Below are 15,849 nucleotides of genomic sequence, written 5' to 3'. Positions count from 1 at the left end.
GTTGGCGGGGCGGTGTCGTGGGGATCGCCGGAGAAAAAGCTCGGCATGGGGGGGCTAGAGGGATGGCCGGGGCGGCGGCGAACCATCGGTGGGGAGTGTTTTCGGGGCGGGCGGGGCGGTGCACCACCGGCCACGGGCGGCGGGGGGCTACTGTTTGGCTGGTGGTGGCTGGTTCAGGGGGGTGGAGGTTAAAGATGAACCGCATGCCCTTGATTTCGTATCCAACGGCTACAAAATCGACTGACCAGAGATGAAAAAGTCAGTCGACCGACGTGTAGCCTTACCTTACTAGTGCGTTCAGTTTCGGCAGCAAAATTCAGTTTTGACAGTAAAATTCAGTTCCGACAGTTAAGTTCAGTTTCGACAGTTAAGTTCAGAGATGATCAGCTGATTTATTTTACATCTAGCACTTTGTGGTTATGTATTTTACGTCATGTATTGGAGATGCTACTAGAATTCCACTCAGGTTAACGTTGTTCATTGTCTCTCTTGTCCTGCTTCAGCCTCGGCGTCGTACAACTCACCGGAGCTGCTCCAACGACGGAACCCTCCATCACAGCGGAGCAGTACCTCGGGCTCCATCTCCAGACGCCTAAGATCTTCTTCCCCTCCTCCGACAGCCAAGTCAGCCGGAGCATCCTCACCGGCTAACCCAATCACGCTGAGATCGACATTGCTTCGCCAAAGAGGTTGTACACTTTTTGCATCTCTTTTTTACTCTTCACGTTATATATATTGTCCACTGAGCACGCGTAGTAACGGGAAATACGATTATTTTATCCTACTATATGACAAGCAGTGAGGTACTAGGCAACTTGGCTATCCGTGATGGACTCTCTTGAATGCCATCATTATTTATCTCTGTGCGTTTGAGCTGTGCATTTGTCGATGGGCCTGGGAGTTGAGCTAGTATGGCAGTGGCCTGGGTCCAAAGTAATAGAAGTAGCACAAAAACATTTTTTTAGTGTAGGATTTTCCTTGCTCAAGCCTGCCTACTAGAATCGCCAGCGCTTGAAAGGAAAAGTGAATGAAAAACATAGGAATTGGAAAGTTTCCTATGGTACTACTTTTCATGAATTTTGTGCAAAGGAATGGAGAAAGGAAAACTATAGGATTTGTTCCTTTAGTGTCTCCTTGAAAGAAAAACCACAGGAGTTCTAATTTCCACTTCTCCTCGTTTTCATATTCCTATTCATCAAGCACAAGACTAAGAGATAGTAGCATAATAGCATTATAACCGTACATTTTCTTGTGGTTTTACTTAATCTCACCATGCTTTTTTGCATCCTGTGATCGTCCAATTGTTGTGAATCAAACACCCAGATTGGCAGAAATCCTGTGTTTTTAAATTCTCTGTTTTGCACGTGCATTCCTATCGTATTCCTGTATATTTCCTATCCCTGCATTGTTAGAATCCTCAAATTCAAACAAGCCCTTACTCAATTACTTCTGTTACAGATATGTGTCAAAGAAAACCTTGTGTGGTTTGTCCTGCTCCTGCGGCACTGTGTTCCACCCTAGCTCAGCTGCTCCAACAACGGAAGGGTTCACCACAGCAGGGATCCGCTCTCAAGACTGTGTTTCGCCGCCTCAGATCTTCTTCCCCGCTGTCGGCAGCCACGACAACTGCATTACCATCATCAACTGAGCAGATGACCTTAAGGACTACACGGGGCCGCAAGAGAGGTCGCGCACTTTCGTGTCTGCTTACGTTATGCATCGTTTAATATGATGACATGCTACATTATCGTCATGTTCACCTATTAGACTCCGAGTCAGGTCCAAACTAATGTTGAAACTTGAGTTTTTAAATGGTTGTGGGGTACATGTTGGGGCAGCAATCAGTACTTTCCGTCTACAATCTGGTTAATCTCTGGTGTCTACTATGAGTTTCATGTTGGGTGCAAACAAACATTAAAGGAGCCATTATCTGTATTTTTTAACTAAAGCTATTATCTGCCTGCTATCATTGGTTTTGGGTCTATCCACAGTTTGCTACCATCACTCTGGATTTGTGCATGCACTCCTTACATAATCTCACTATGTTTATTTCCTATGCATGCCAGTTATTGTACACAATGGAACTGATCATGTAGAGCAAACGAGAAGAGCCTTGCATGGCAATAAAATTTCATGCAGACGTCGTTCCATGGTGGGCGCAAAGGTAGCCCCCCTCCACCCATTTCAGATCATAATCAAGAGGAAGATAACTGTTTTGAGGGGGATTCAGAAGGAGAAGACCACTCCTATTTACCCCATGAGGTCTTCTCTCTAACTTGGCATGCTGATGTTGGTAATATCATGCATATGGTGCCTTGCATTGCTTACTGTATACGTTAAAGATGTCATCTGCTTAGTTTAGACATGCTTTGTGTCAATGCCATATGTTTAGTTTCTTTATCGTATATGTGAATCATGCAATGCCATCTTGTCTAGCCAGGCATCATATATGTGAATTTTGCAATGCCACCCTGGTTAGCCAGTCATCTTATATGTGAATTATATCATGCCATCATTTTTTTATTACGTGTTAAATTTGTCAACAATTTTAGTACATTCAATTACTCTTCCTGTGCATCAGCCATTCGACACAGTCATGGCAAAATCTGGAGTGAAAACAAGGTCTTCAGAGCAGACAATGCTATCTGACAAAGCGCATGTCTTGCTGGTTACCGATAGCTCCTCAGAGGAGGATTCAGGGACAGATGACCAGTCATATTCCCCCCCCCCAGCTGCATGCCCTAACTTGGCAGGGTTATGTTGCTCATATCGTGTGTATGGTATCTTGCATTGCTATGTCATTTGCTTAGTTTAGACATGCTTTTTGTGAATGCCACCTGTTTAGTGTCTAATTACCATATATGTGAATTATGCAATGCCATCTTGTTGCAAGACATTATATATGTGAATTATGCAATGTTATCTTGTTGCAAGGCATTATGTATGTGAATTATGCAATGCCATGTTGTTTAGGCAAGCGTCATATATGTGAATTATATCATGCCATCTTTTTTTGTATTTCTCATTGCTTTTGTCGACAATGTTTGTATATTCAACTGCTCTTCCTGTGCATCAGCCATTTGAATTGGTGATGGAGAAATCTGGAGTGAAAACAAGGTCTTCAGAGTAGACAATGCTACCTGCTGAAGCAGATATATTGCTGGTTACAGATAGCTGTTCGGAGGAGGATTCAGAGGCAGATGACCAGTCCTATTATCCCCCTGAGGTGTATGCTCAAACTTGGCAGGGTCATATTACTAATATAATGCATATGTTGTATTGCAATGTGTAGTTTTTACATCATATACACAATATTGAATGTCATCTCCTTAGTTGACACATCATATATGCGATTGCCCTCTGCTCACTTCCTTCGTATCTAAATCATATATTTGAATTATGTCATGCCATGATGTTTACATAGACAGCATGTATCTGAATTATGGCATGCCAACCCATTTTCTAAAGACATAATATAGTTACATCATCTCATCTTGTTTACATAGTCATCATATTTTAAATTATGTCATTCTATCCGTGAATTATATCATGCCATCATGTTTCCATCGACGGCATGTTTGTGATTTATGGCATGCCAACAACTTTAATAGACACATCGTATATTTATATCATGTCATCCTGTTTACATAGTCATCATATTTTGAAGTATGTCATTCTATCCTGTTTAGTTAGCCATCATACATGTGAAATTATGTCATGCTATCCTGTTTAATTATCCATCATATATGTGAAATTATGTACTGCTATTCTGTTTGCTTAGACAACATAAATGTGAATTATTTCATGCCCTGTTTTCCTCCCTACTATCCATTGCACTTGTCTATCTTACAATGTCTATACATTCAATTACTTTTCTTTTTTATCAGCTATTTCAATTGTAGGGAGTGATGGCAGTATCTGTGGGAGTAAAAACACGGTCTTCAGAAAAGATCGTGCTACATGTCGATGCAGATAGAACCATGGTTGTACTTTCTCAAGAACCATCCCCACCACACATAACCCACACTCATGCAGATTGTACCCCTACCCAGTTGGACAGAGAACCAGCTACACCCCTTCTAACCCCAACCCCAGCAAATAGACACCCAGTTCCCGTTGACACAACACCTTCTCCACCAGAGAGCACCCAAACACGAGCAGCTAGTAAGGCAACTGCAGTGCCCAAATCATGAGGACCACCACTCGGAACACGAAGTCAGCGCTTAAAGCAGAAGAAGAATTGTTCTCAGGTCAGGTTCCGTAGCTATGGTTCATACTACTTTGCTCTTGCATCACCGTATTTACTGATACCAACCAATTTCAAATTTGAAGGATGCAATTGAAACTCCAATGGCGCAACAGGTATGTTTTAAACCTGTTTCTTCAACATGTTTGGTTGTTTGCTGTTGTAACTTGCTCTATGTTGATTTGAGTTTCAATTGAATAAACAGTTATGTTCTCATTCCATGCACGTTACAAGTGTTGTTATTGCTGTGTAGTTTCCCACAGTTATATTCTATCCATGCTACTTTGTCTTAAATAGATATGATTCGATCTGTATCTATCTTGATTTGGCAACATAAACTAGAATGATATAAGACCATACAGTGACCATACTACATAGATATATGTTTGTTTCATGTTGTTATCCTGTCCACCTTACTACTGAACCGGTTTACCAAAATGTATTTCATATACTACATTGTAAACCTGAGATGTGTTTGTTTGTTTCTCTTTTAGAACGAGGATAAAATATTGGAGAAGAGTACCCTGTTATGCAATGGTAAAGGAAGTAATGCAGATAAGGTTCAAGACATCCCTGTTGGTCTCCATGAAAGCTGATAAAACTATATTGAAGACACTAAGACAACCCCAAAGTCCTGTCTTGATGTAGTGTTCGAGTTACTGGCTACCACTGCTGGCACCAGCTCTTCGAACTCGTTGCCTGAATCAATTCAGCTTCTTGAGTCTCAACTTCAAGTTGAAAGACATCGATCAGATGTTATGCGACAGGAAGCCGAAGGACTGAGGAAGTCCCTGCAGAATTCAGATGCATACTTTCTGGTGCAACAGCAAGCGGTGGAGGACTTAAGCGCCAAAAAAGAGAAAGTTAATAAGCTTGCTAAGCATCTTGCCAGCATTATGGGTACCCAGGATATTGTTTCTTGAGCTCTTCTGAAGTGGTTTCAGTTCTGGACTTGTTTTGCTGCGGCTTTTATATGCTGTTGTGTTCCCTATATTTGCACTGGTGGCGAACTTTGATTCCCAGTGGATGTAATATGTGTAATAGCCGTGATAGCCTAGTGTAAGTTGCTTGCTTATTTATTTCCTTGTTGTCTTGTTTATTTGTTTGCTTATAGTCAGTGAAGTTCTTTTTCTGCGGTTTGCTAGTGGCTGCAATAACCTATTTCTTAAAACTGGGCCACAATAACTATGGGCTAATATTTATTGTAGTGACACTGGGCCTCCTACGGGCCGTAGAAACAGTGGGCCTTCTACGGGCCATATAAACAATGGGCCTTCTATGGGCCGTATAAACAGTGGGCCTTCTACGGGCCGTAGAAGCAATGGGCCTTCTATGAGCCGTAGAAACAATGGGCCTTCTACGGGTTGTATAATCAATGGGCCTTATACGGGCCGTATGATCGATTAGCCAAACATGGGCCAAACAGACCGCATTCTGGCCGTAAACGGGCTAGAGATGGAATCGTCTGTTCATGGGCCGACCATAACGAGCCATCGTTAATAGGCCATATTTGATGACGCTATGAAAATGGCCCAACGGATTAACGGACCACAAACGGGCCAACTGTAACCACGAGCAGAAAATGATAGTAACGGGCCGTAAGTAAACGAATGCTGGAAATGAGCCCAAGAATAAATGGGCTCTAGAAGGCCGAAAGATAACATGGGCTGGAAACAGCCCAACAGAATAACGGGCCGTTAATGGGTATAAAGTGATACACTGTTCTTTACGGGCCAGTTTCACCATGGGCCGTTAATGGGTGTAAAGAGATACACTGTTCATTCCGGGCCAGTTTCACCACATGCCGTTAATAGGCCAAGAGTTAGATAGGGCCTCATATGGGCCGAAAGACGTCATGGGCCATACATGGGCCAGAAGTGAAAACGGGCTGGAATCATATTGGATGGCCCAGATGACGCTACTGGGACTAATTTGAATAGGGCGTAACGGGCCTTGGGTTTGTAAATGGGCTATATGCGAACATGCCATTAACATGCTTTCCATGGGCCGACCCACCACCCTTTGACCAAGTCAAACGGGCCGGCCTTTTCACAGGAATGGGCCTCTATTAGGTCGTGCCACATGTCGACGTATCATAGGCGCCTTCTGTCCAATGAGTGGATGACATCTGTCCTAGCGATGAGCTGACACGTGTTTCCTCCAGCCAATGATGATTTTACACGTGGAAAATCCCCATTGGTCGGGGCTGTTAACGGGTTATCGGATCCAAAACCCAACCCGATAGCTTAATGGCGTTCCATTATGGTGGATGCCACGTGTCGGTCACCCTTGACGAAAGCACTTATGTGACGCGCGATTTATCGTCATGGAAGTGGACACTTCTGTGATGATAATTTTGGTAATGTCATGGAACACTTCTACGACAGCACAGGTATGACTATCTTGATTCTGTCATAAAATCGTCATGGATGTACATGCATGACAGAAAATGCGACCTACTATGACAAACACGTATGATCACAGAAGTGTATTTTTTTGTAGTGCCACTTTGCAGATTTTACTCTGATGCTTAAGGTTTTCCCATTATATCTACACTATGATCTGTGTAGCTGCTTTGTGTCGCACTAGCAGCAGTCCACTCTTGAAGATAAACACTGCAATGACTTACAAAATTGTCACCAAGGCATTGAATATCATTCTGGATGCAATGAAACTCATACGCTCCCCACCTGTTGACTCTTGTTCAGAATATGATCCTAATGACTCTTGTTCAAAATTGCCACATATAGAGAGACAACATGGAATTGCATTTCTTTGGGCGTTGTGATTCATCATGAGAGGGCAACCAACATTGTATGCAATGAAGTGGAACCTCAAGAATATGCTTCCTCTTCTGTTCTTTAACATGTTCCTCTTTGTTTATTCTGTATTTAGTACGTACATTATGTTCCTTGTCAGGAAGGGGCGCAGGGACAACTGCAGTCAACAGCTGATAGAGCTAGCATGTACGTGATCGATAGGCTTTCAATTACTAGCGGCAATACAACACCGTATTTTCAAGCCAGTTCCACTTTCCCGATTTATATATCGTGGTTATGGTGTACCCCTGTTATGTACACTATGACCTGCCTAGTTGCTGTGTGCTCATGTATCATGGTTTGGCAATAAACTCTCTATACAGTATATTATGAACCTATCATCTGCCAACTATTCTTACTTCTGTGGCCTATTTTTTCGTGTACTTGTGCCAGATTATATAAATGCACGCACCATATTACAGCACACATGAGCTCTCTCATCGGAATCCAGTGATAGCACACAAGTGTTTACAGGGGCGCCCCTATATTAGGATATCATCTGCATTACAAAGATAATCTCACAACTATTTATGTTTTCATGGTTCTCAGATATTATACGCAATTATAGTGAATATCAGAATCCGTGCATTAGAAGAATATTGTGCAACACTGCAATGACTTACAGAATTGGCACCAAGGCATTGACACTACTAGGAAAAGGCTAATTAGTGGTGCACCTGTTTTGGCCATTAATGGCGCACTATAGGTGCGCCACTATCATCACGCCACTAGTAACTAATACTAATGGCGCACCCCAGGTGCGCCATTAATATACCAGACAATAGTGGCGCACAAGGGAGTGCGCCATTAGTATGTCAAACGGTGCGCCATTACTATGCCTCCCAGGGGGCCATATTTACCTTGTGCTCTGGGTTACTAATGGCGCACTTCTGTATAATGCGCCACTAGTGTGTCTATTGTAGTGCTGCACTAAAGTGCAATGTGGTGCGCCTATAGTATGAATATTAGGAATTTTTTTTCTTTTCTGATATTTGCACAGGTTACAAAATATATTACTACACAGAATATAGACAGCACAACGTATAAATAGTAGATTTATCTAATACAATAGAAGATTACTCTCCGAATACAATTCATCATATTAGTCTCCGAATTCAAAATACCGAACAAAGTTAGAACATTACAAGTCTCGAGACCGTGAGTAGCGAGTTTGTCTTCACATTACAAGTCGATATCGATCATCTAAACTACCATCACATAGAAGAGAGTTGTGGTCATCACGATGAGCATCATCGAGATGAAACTGGTCTTCATCCGGTTCCTCCAACGCTCCCTCCTCTCTCCCGCTAGATAGCGCACCTATCTAGCTTCCGCCTCCGCCCCAGTGGTGTACCCTTTGTAACTGTTACCGCTCAAATGGTGAACCTGTCTCCGACACTCCTCCCAGTCGTCGTAGACTCCGGGAACCTTACCCTTGTACACGACATACGACGGCATCTCTATGCACTATCCAAACAAAACGTTAGTAGCAATTCACAGACAATACATAAGCAATATATAAGCATGCACCAAAAGGATCGGAAGAGAAAAGCAACACATTAATAGCACGATTCATGGTCCTACTAATAAATAGCATCGATTACATATAAGTTGAACGACTGTCCAAACCAAAGAGACATACAAGTTTATTAAAGTTTAATTACAACATGAGCTAATCGATATTTCAGAACTACATAGCATCACTACTTTCGACATGACTCAGGGACCGGAGCGTGGATGAAGCCGCCGTGTTTCGTGATGGTCACGAAATCGCAGGTGTTGTCAGCCTGCATTTGTAGCATTTTTCTATCTCACTGTTGGATGGTTGATATCTGAGGTAGAACTGCCCAAGGTACGAAGGACATCTTGATGGATGATTTCTGCAAACTCCGACTAGATGCGAAAGAAATCTTGTCTGATGTCCGCATCCTGGATTGCCGACAAGCATGTGGCCCAATCTTTGAGATTATTTGGTAGCAGAAGGTGATTATGGTCCCGTACGAGCGCCCGCATGTGATGGAGGGCGTAGTAGGCATCCTTCTGACCGCCAAGCGGCTGCTTGACGCAGGGGAACATCGTATTGTGGGTGAACACGTGCTTGTCGTACCTACGAATTGCCCTGCTGAAGGTGCCTCCAGATCTGGGGTAGCCGGGGAGAACATCATCAAGAACATTCTTGATATTTGTGTGGTCTTTCTTCGACTGACGGTCCGAGTCAAAATACGTGGCCATGGAATATTTCGGGCTTAAGAGGATGAGTGTGCAATGTGTGTCACTGCACAAAACATGGAATGTTAGAAAAAAAAGAACGATCGAAATCTAAGAAATCATATGTTACGGGGCGGTGAGGGGATGACTTACTCGGGAAAGTAAGGCACGAGGAAGTTATCCTTATCTGGGTTTGCCAGAATGACGCCTTTGAGGTATGAACTCGTGACTTATCGGTCCCTAGCGCCGCCCAAGATCTTGGCACACATGTAGAAGGGGTCGACTATCACGATGTCCGAGGTCTTGTCTCTAATTATCCGCATCTCCATACTCAGCGGAAATAGCCGAACGAAGGTGTAGTGCAGCGGATGAACGTTAAACATAGCGAAGATGTCATCAAACTGCAGGGCGATCATACCCCCGACAATGCTATCCACAAAGCCCTTGCCCTCTGGTACCTTGGCCACGAAAATTGGGTATGCCACATCATTCTCGGAGAGATGCCACTTCTCTAAAGAAAGAACACTGTCATGCAGACTCCGCATAGCACTGGTTGCAGCATTGAGCAGATTAGTCGGTAGCATCGGCCTACCCGCCACATGCACCCTCCTCGAGATATCTTTAGGTGAAGGTGGCCCTTATTCTTTCTTTTCCGTCCCTTCTTCTTCTGCTGTAATGGGATCGAGTTCTGCTCAGAGACGACCTTCTTGAGTGTGTTGGGGCTGATAATATTACGCACCTCGGCTATCTGAGGCTCGGTGAAGGCGGCAGCTGGAGGAGTCTCCTGAGAACTAAACACCAGACGACGCCTGTTGCAATTGGGTTTCTCCGCGGTACCAGCTAGATCGCGGTCGTCTTTTGCAGGGTTGGGTTCTTGAGAAGGAGGCCCCAAGAATTCGTCACCGTACCCATGTTCATTGAAGTACTTATCAACGTTGGTAAATGTACCGTCGTCGTCGTCGTCGTCCGGATCATGTGCCATATGCATATCCGGATCCTATGCCATATGCATGTCCGGCATGTCCGGTAGCGTTGCGGCGGTCTTGCCATGGCTTGGCGCCGGCACGACTGGCGGTGTTGTCTGTGGGGTGGTGTCCCCCACCCTCAAATGAATCTGGCTCTTCGGCCAAAGTAGGGGCCAGCTTAAGCAGGCGCTGAGGGTCATCACATCATCTTCGTCGGCCCCAGCGGGTCGAGACGGAGGTAACAAGTGGTCGCAGCCTGGCAGCACCCGAACTAGTTGAACCCTATACACGGTGGGTGGCATCAGATTACCGTGGAACATGGGGTTGCCCGGTTGAACGATTCTTCCCTTGGCGACATTGATCAACTCGCCGCCGATGAAGTGCAGGAGAGTGCATGGAACGTCAGCGGCACCCTACGAAAACATGTAGGGCGTCAGGGATGCCCAGTCAAAGGCAAGGAGATGAAGTCATCAGCCGAGAGGCTTAGTTACCATGATGGCGTCGAGCTCGGCTAATGTCGAGGCACTGCCAACGGCGGGCGTGCAAGTGACGGAGGGGCCGCTTGTTGCCGAGGTGCCGGCCGGCGTATTCTTCGCACACCCGGGTGCATTAAGCTCCAATGCCCGCGTCGGCATCGGAGACACCAATACCGCCTTCGCCGGAGACACCAATGGCGCCGCCTGCATGTTGTGCGAGTTGCTGTCCGTGAAGCTGGGAACCAGGGGTGGCCCCTGTTGTCCGCCCGCAATCCACACCTGCAGCCCCTCAATCAAGGTAGGCACAATGGCAGTGATCGTCGCTCCCAGTTGGTGTTGCACTTGCTCTTGGACGATCTTCGGAATCCGCGCCACTTGTGCCTTGAGTTCTTGAACCTCGTGTGACTGGCTTTCTGAGCTGGTCTTTCTCTCCTTTCGCCCACCGGCGTTATAGTATTCCAACCAATTCGTGGTCAAGCCTTTGCCGGCCACACGACCAGCTGACGATGGCTTACTCAACTTATCCTTGTTCTTCATTAGGTTCAACACCCTATTTAAAGTGTTGTCCCAAGGAGAGCTCTGAGACAACCCCGCGCTACTGCTTTCAGTGTCCTACGGAAGGAATGTTAACCATTTAGAAATTTGGCTTCATTAATTATAATGCAACCATATGGAGCTAATTACGCGGGGGTGTATTCCTTACTAGAACACGCTCAAGTGCCTTGGTCTTCGGATCCGTGGTAAGCTCCTTCGTTACCGGGTCCACCTTGTACTGGGCCCTGACATAGTTCCTGGTCTACTTGTCACGGTATTTCTCGAAGCGGGGCGGTATGCCTTGCTCAGCACGCTCCGCGTCCTCCTTGTCCCATATAGGTTCTGCCCCTCTGTAACCGCCGGGACTGAGTTGGTGGACCCCTAAGTTCAAGTCCCGCATATCTTTCCCCCACTGACTTGATTCCACGGTTGTGTTGCTCTCGCACTTGATCTTGAACTCCTTGTAGTCATTTTCGCTGATCGAAGGATTTTTCTCCTTGATCTTCTCATAACTATCACCTTTTTCAATCATTCTCTTCACCGCGCCTCTCCAAGTAGCCAGGGCCGTGCTCATCTTCGTGAGGGCGTCACTGTTCACTTTATTCCCTGAGAGGCGTGTGTTTGCGACATCACCAGCGAACTTGTATCGTTCGTGCAGCTTCGTGAGGAGGTTGCGTAAATTCCCTCGGTCACGATGCCTTAGGTTCTCGGTGTTGGTCGAGACAGTGCTCCGGAGAATGCACCCGAGCTCTCCCGCATACCCCTTGACTAATTCTTTGGGCGTCGTTGGATGCCCCTCAAAGGACACTTCAGTAAATTCCTCCTTGACGGTGCCGAGCATGTCCGGGCGCCGGTCCTACTGTTGCCTCTTCGGTTGGCTGCCATCTGTGTGTGCGCTGCCATCATCAGTGGTGTCATCCCCGACGCCACTAGGGGTTGTGTAGTCAGGATCAGTGTCTTCCGCGGCGTCCTCATAGCGGTGAGGTTCTTCCTCCATTTCCTGGGACAGCTCCTAGAATTGCTTGCCCGAACCGCCGGCCTTATTGTTGTGGGCCATGTTCGCTCTAAATAGGAAAAAAATTGGTCAAATAGTTGGTTATTGTCATGGAACAAGATCTCTAAGTTGACCAAATAACCTAATTCTCAACGAATTCATTGTTAGTGTGTTGTTGCTAAGGTCCAAGTCCCTTCCTAACCCCCTTCTTCTTGTCTCCTCTCACTATCTCTCTCACACACATGGCAAGCAAGGGTGTCTGAGTGTGTGAAAAAATAGTAAACTAATCCAAGGGCTGAAAATTGATCATCAGTTTCAGATTGCAGTTTTCTTTCTTGGGGCTTCGGTGTGCGGTACAAAACTGAATTTTGGAAATCTACAGAATGAACAAGCTAAGGGCTGCAAATGCCCGCAAGGCTTCAAGGGTGACGACATAATGGCTCAGTGTTATTTAAGGGTTGGTTTGTGAGGAATTATCTTGGTCTCATCATTTAGGGTTTGTCGACACCGAGGCATCCTAAAAGCTAAGCTTTTATCATTTAGGGTTTGTCGAATGAATAATATTTAATGGGATACATCAAAAAGCTAATCTAGTATCTCCATTTAATAGTTTTCAACTAGAAAGTGCACAAAGTGCAACAAACAGATTATTTCAACCCCCCAAACAATAATGATAACATTCTTTTCCTGAACTATAAATGACTCATGGTTTTGTCTGTTCACACATGAATTCAGCATATGTGTTTAATGCAGCAAGAATAAAGGGACACCACATGTCAAAAATTTCACAATTGAGCCTAACGTGACAATGCATATATGACCAGGCTTATGGTGCATTCTAGTTTCTACCTGTCCAAATTGTATTTGTCAGACTTAACTAAGTTAACTGTTATCTGCACACCCTAATCTTTTTATATGATTAACACAAAATAGACATCTCAACACTTGCATTTGCAAATATAACACCATGAGGCACTTCAACTAGGTACTTCTCGAAGGACAAACACCAAGAGACAGTAAACATATCAGCCGTTGATAGAAGCTATTCAGAACTAGTCCTACTTAATTCTTGATCCTACTTAATTAAGGACAAACACCAAGAGACAGTAAACATATCACACTCCTATATGTATAACACAAGAGGCAGTTGATCATACTTAATTAAGTACTAAGATACCCCGGCCCATGCATTAGTCGCAAGTACCCCATATGTCCTATTTTTAGCAAAGTCATGCTAAAATTCACAGAAAATTTCAGCATGACCTTTGCTAAAAATAGGACATATGGAGTACCTAAATTTCCAAAATGGAAGTTAATCGACATTCTGGCAAACTCAAGGGCCTCTCGGGGTACCTGAAAAATCATCACGACACGATGGTCGGAGACAAAACCCAGCAATATATCTTCTTGGGTGAAGACACCAGCTCCACTAGAAGGTGTCATTACTCAATGATGCTCCTGCAGAAAAGATGAACAAACACATGCCACATATATTACACCACATTCATGGAAACAATAATGATGGTATCTTTTCATATGGACAGCCCTTTCTTTCTCCTCTTGGCTTAAGCCCTAAACCCTAAAGCTGGTCTTGTGGCCTCATCCACTAACTAATGCAGGTCTTGCATTGCACACTGCCTTACAACTGGTAAAAAGAGCTTTGATAGGCTAGTGCATGGAAGATAGACACAAATGTTTTTTTTCTGCATCGAAGCATGGACACAAATGTTGATATTCTTAGTCAGTGTTTTTTTCTCTTTCGCCATTGATAGGCTAGTGCATGGAAGATAGAACTCCAAGTACTTGTTTTGTGTGAAAAATATATTGTCAATGTCAAAGTGTTCATAAACATGGTGTTTTCTTTTAGAGAAGCATATTAGACCTTACATGATCCTTGGGAACAACTAGCTTGTTCATGGTTTGGGGTATGGCAGTAACCAATAGCTTACCAATCCATGGTGTTTGGGGTATGGCGAAAGAACATGTCTACAACTATCAGACCATCACAAGTATCAACAGAACATGTCTACAACAATGTAACAAATCATGTCTAGTTGATCTAATGTAACAAATCTGACCATCACAAAAATCAAAAGAACATCTCTACACCATCATTCAGGCCATCACAAGCATAACAGAGCAATGGTGTTTTCTTCGGTTACCTTTGATTTGGCTGCTCGGAATCCACTGACCTTCAGATCCGCTGACCAATCCACTAACCTGTTGTTCATCAAAAGGAAAAATAAATGAGCATACGTGGTGAGTAGAAGGGATTAGGGATTTAGGGTTTCTGTATGGGGTTAGAACTAGTCAAGTCTGAATATTACACAACCCTGAACATTACACAATTCTAAACATTACACTACTCAAGGTTACAAAAATTTGAGAGAGAGATAGAGAACAACAATAGGTTTTGGGAAAGGGGGAGGAAGAGCAACAAGGTTTTAGGAAGCCTGGGCAATGCATTGTGATGTAGTATTATTGTTCATGGCAGCCTGGGCTGACCAGTCCTAGCACATGTAATACTCCACCTAACACTAAACAAATCCTAGCACTAATCTACTCTATTTGGGTCCACGTGTAATACTCCACCTAACACTAAACAAATCCTAGCACTAATCAAGTATGTTAGCCGGCTCCAGGGTACGCACATGAGCACGAGCACGTCTAGGAGCGCTGGATGCTAGCATGCACGCACGCCCAGCTGGCTATGGCCGAAGCACACAATGGCGACTGCATGCAGGAGGCCGTTGACCGGCGAGCAGCGATGAGCGGCGGGAGCGCGAACCGGCAAGGCAGCGCGCAGCACCTAGCGGCAACAGCGGCCATGAGCAGCAGGAGTGTAACTCCCCGGATTCGTTGCGCCAGGTGTCTTCAAGTTATTCGCCGTCATTGCCGTGTCATTTGTTTGCGTGTTGCATTTTATCATGTCATCATGTGCATCTCATTTTGCATACGTGTCCGTCTCATGCATCCAAGCTTTTTCCCCGTTGTCCGTTTTGCAATCCGACACTCCTATGTCCTCCGGCGTTCCCCTCTTGTCTCCTGTTGTGTGCGGGTTTAAACTTTCTTGGAATGGACCATGATTTGCCAAGCGGCCTTGGTACACCACCGGTAGACCTCCTGTCAAGTTTCGTGCCATTTGGAGACCGTTTGATACTCCAACGGTTAACCGGGTAACCGTAAAAGCCCCTTTTGTCTTGCAGCCCAACACCCCTCCAAAGTGGCCCAATAACCCATCCAAACCCCCTCCATGCTCTTGGTCGTTCGATCACGATCGTGTGGGCGAAAACCGCTCCTCATTTGGACTCTCCTAACTCCCTCTACCAATTTAAACGCCCCCCTCCCCCAAAATTTGCGGATGAAACCACCCCTAACCCTAGATTCGTCCTCCTCGCGCCGCCGGACATGTCCAGCCGACCACGTCGCCCAACCAATGGGGGCGTGCCACGTCATCCCCGCCGCCTCCCTCAGCCATTCGGCGCCCGCCACGTCGCCCCTGCGCCGCCGCCGGCCTGCGAGCCCGAAGCGGGCCCGCCAAGCCCATCCGCCGCCATCCCGGCCTGCACGCCGCCCGCCGCCGCCCGGGCGCCTCGCCCCGCGCGCC

This window comes from Triticum dicoccoides, chromosome 4B (genome assembly GCF_002162155.2).
Source record: "Triticum dicoccoides isolate Atlit2015 ecotype Zavitan chromosome 4B, WEW_v2.0, whole genome shotgun sequence".
NCBI lineage: Eukaryota > Viridiplantae > Streptophyta > Magnoliopsida > Poales > Poaceae > Triticum > Triticum dicoccoides.
Note: the sequence above shows the minus strand (reverse complement) of the source record.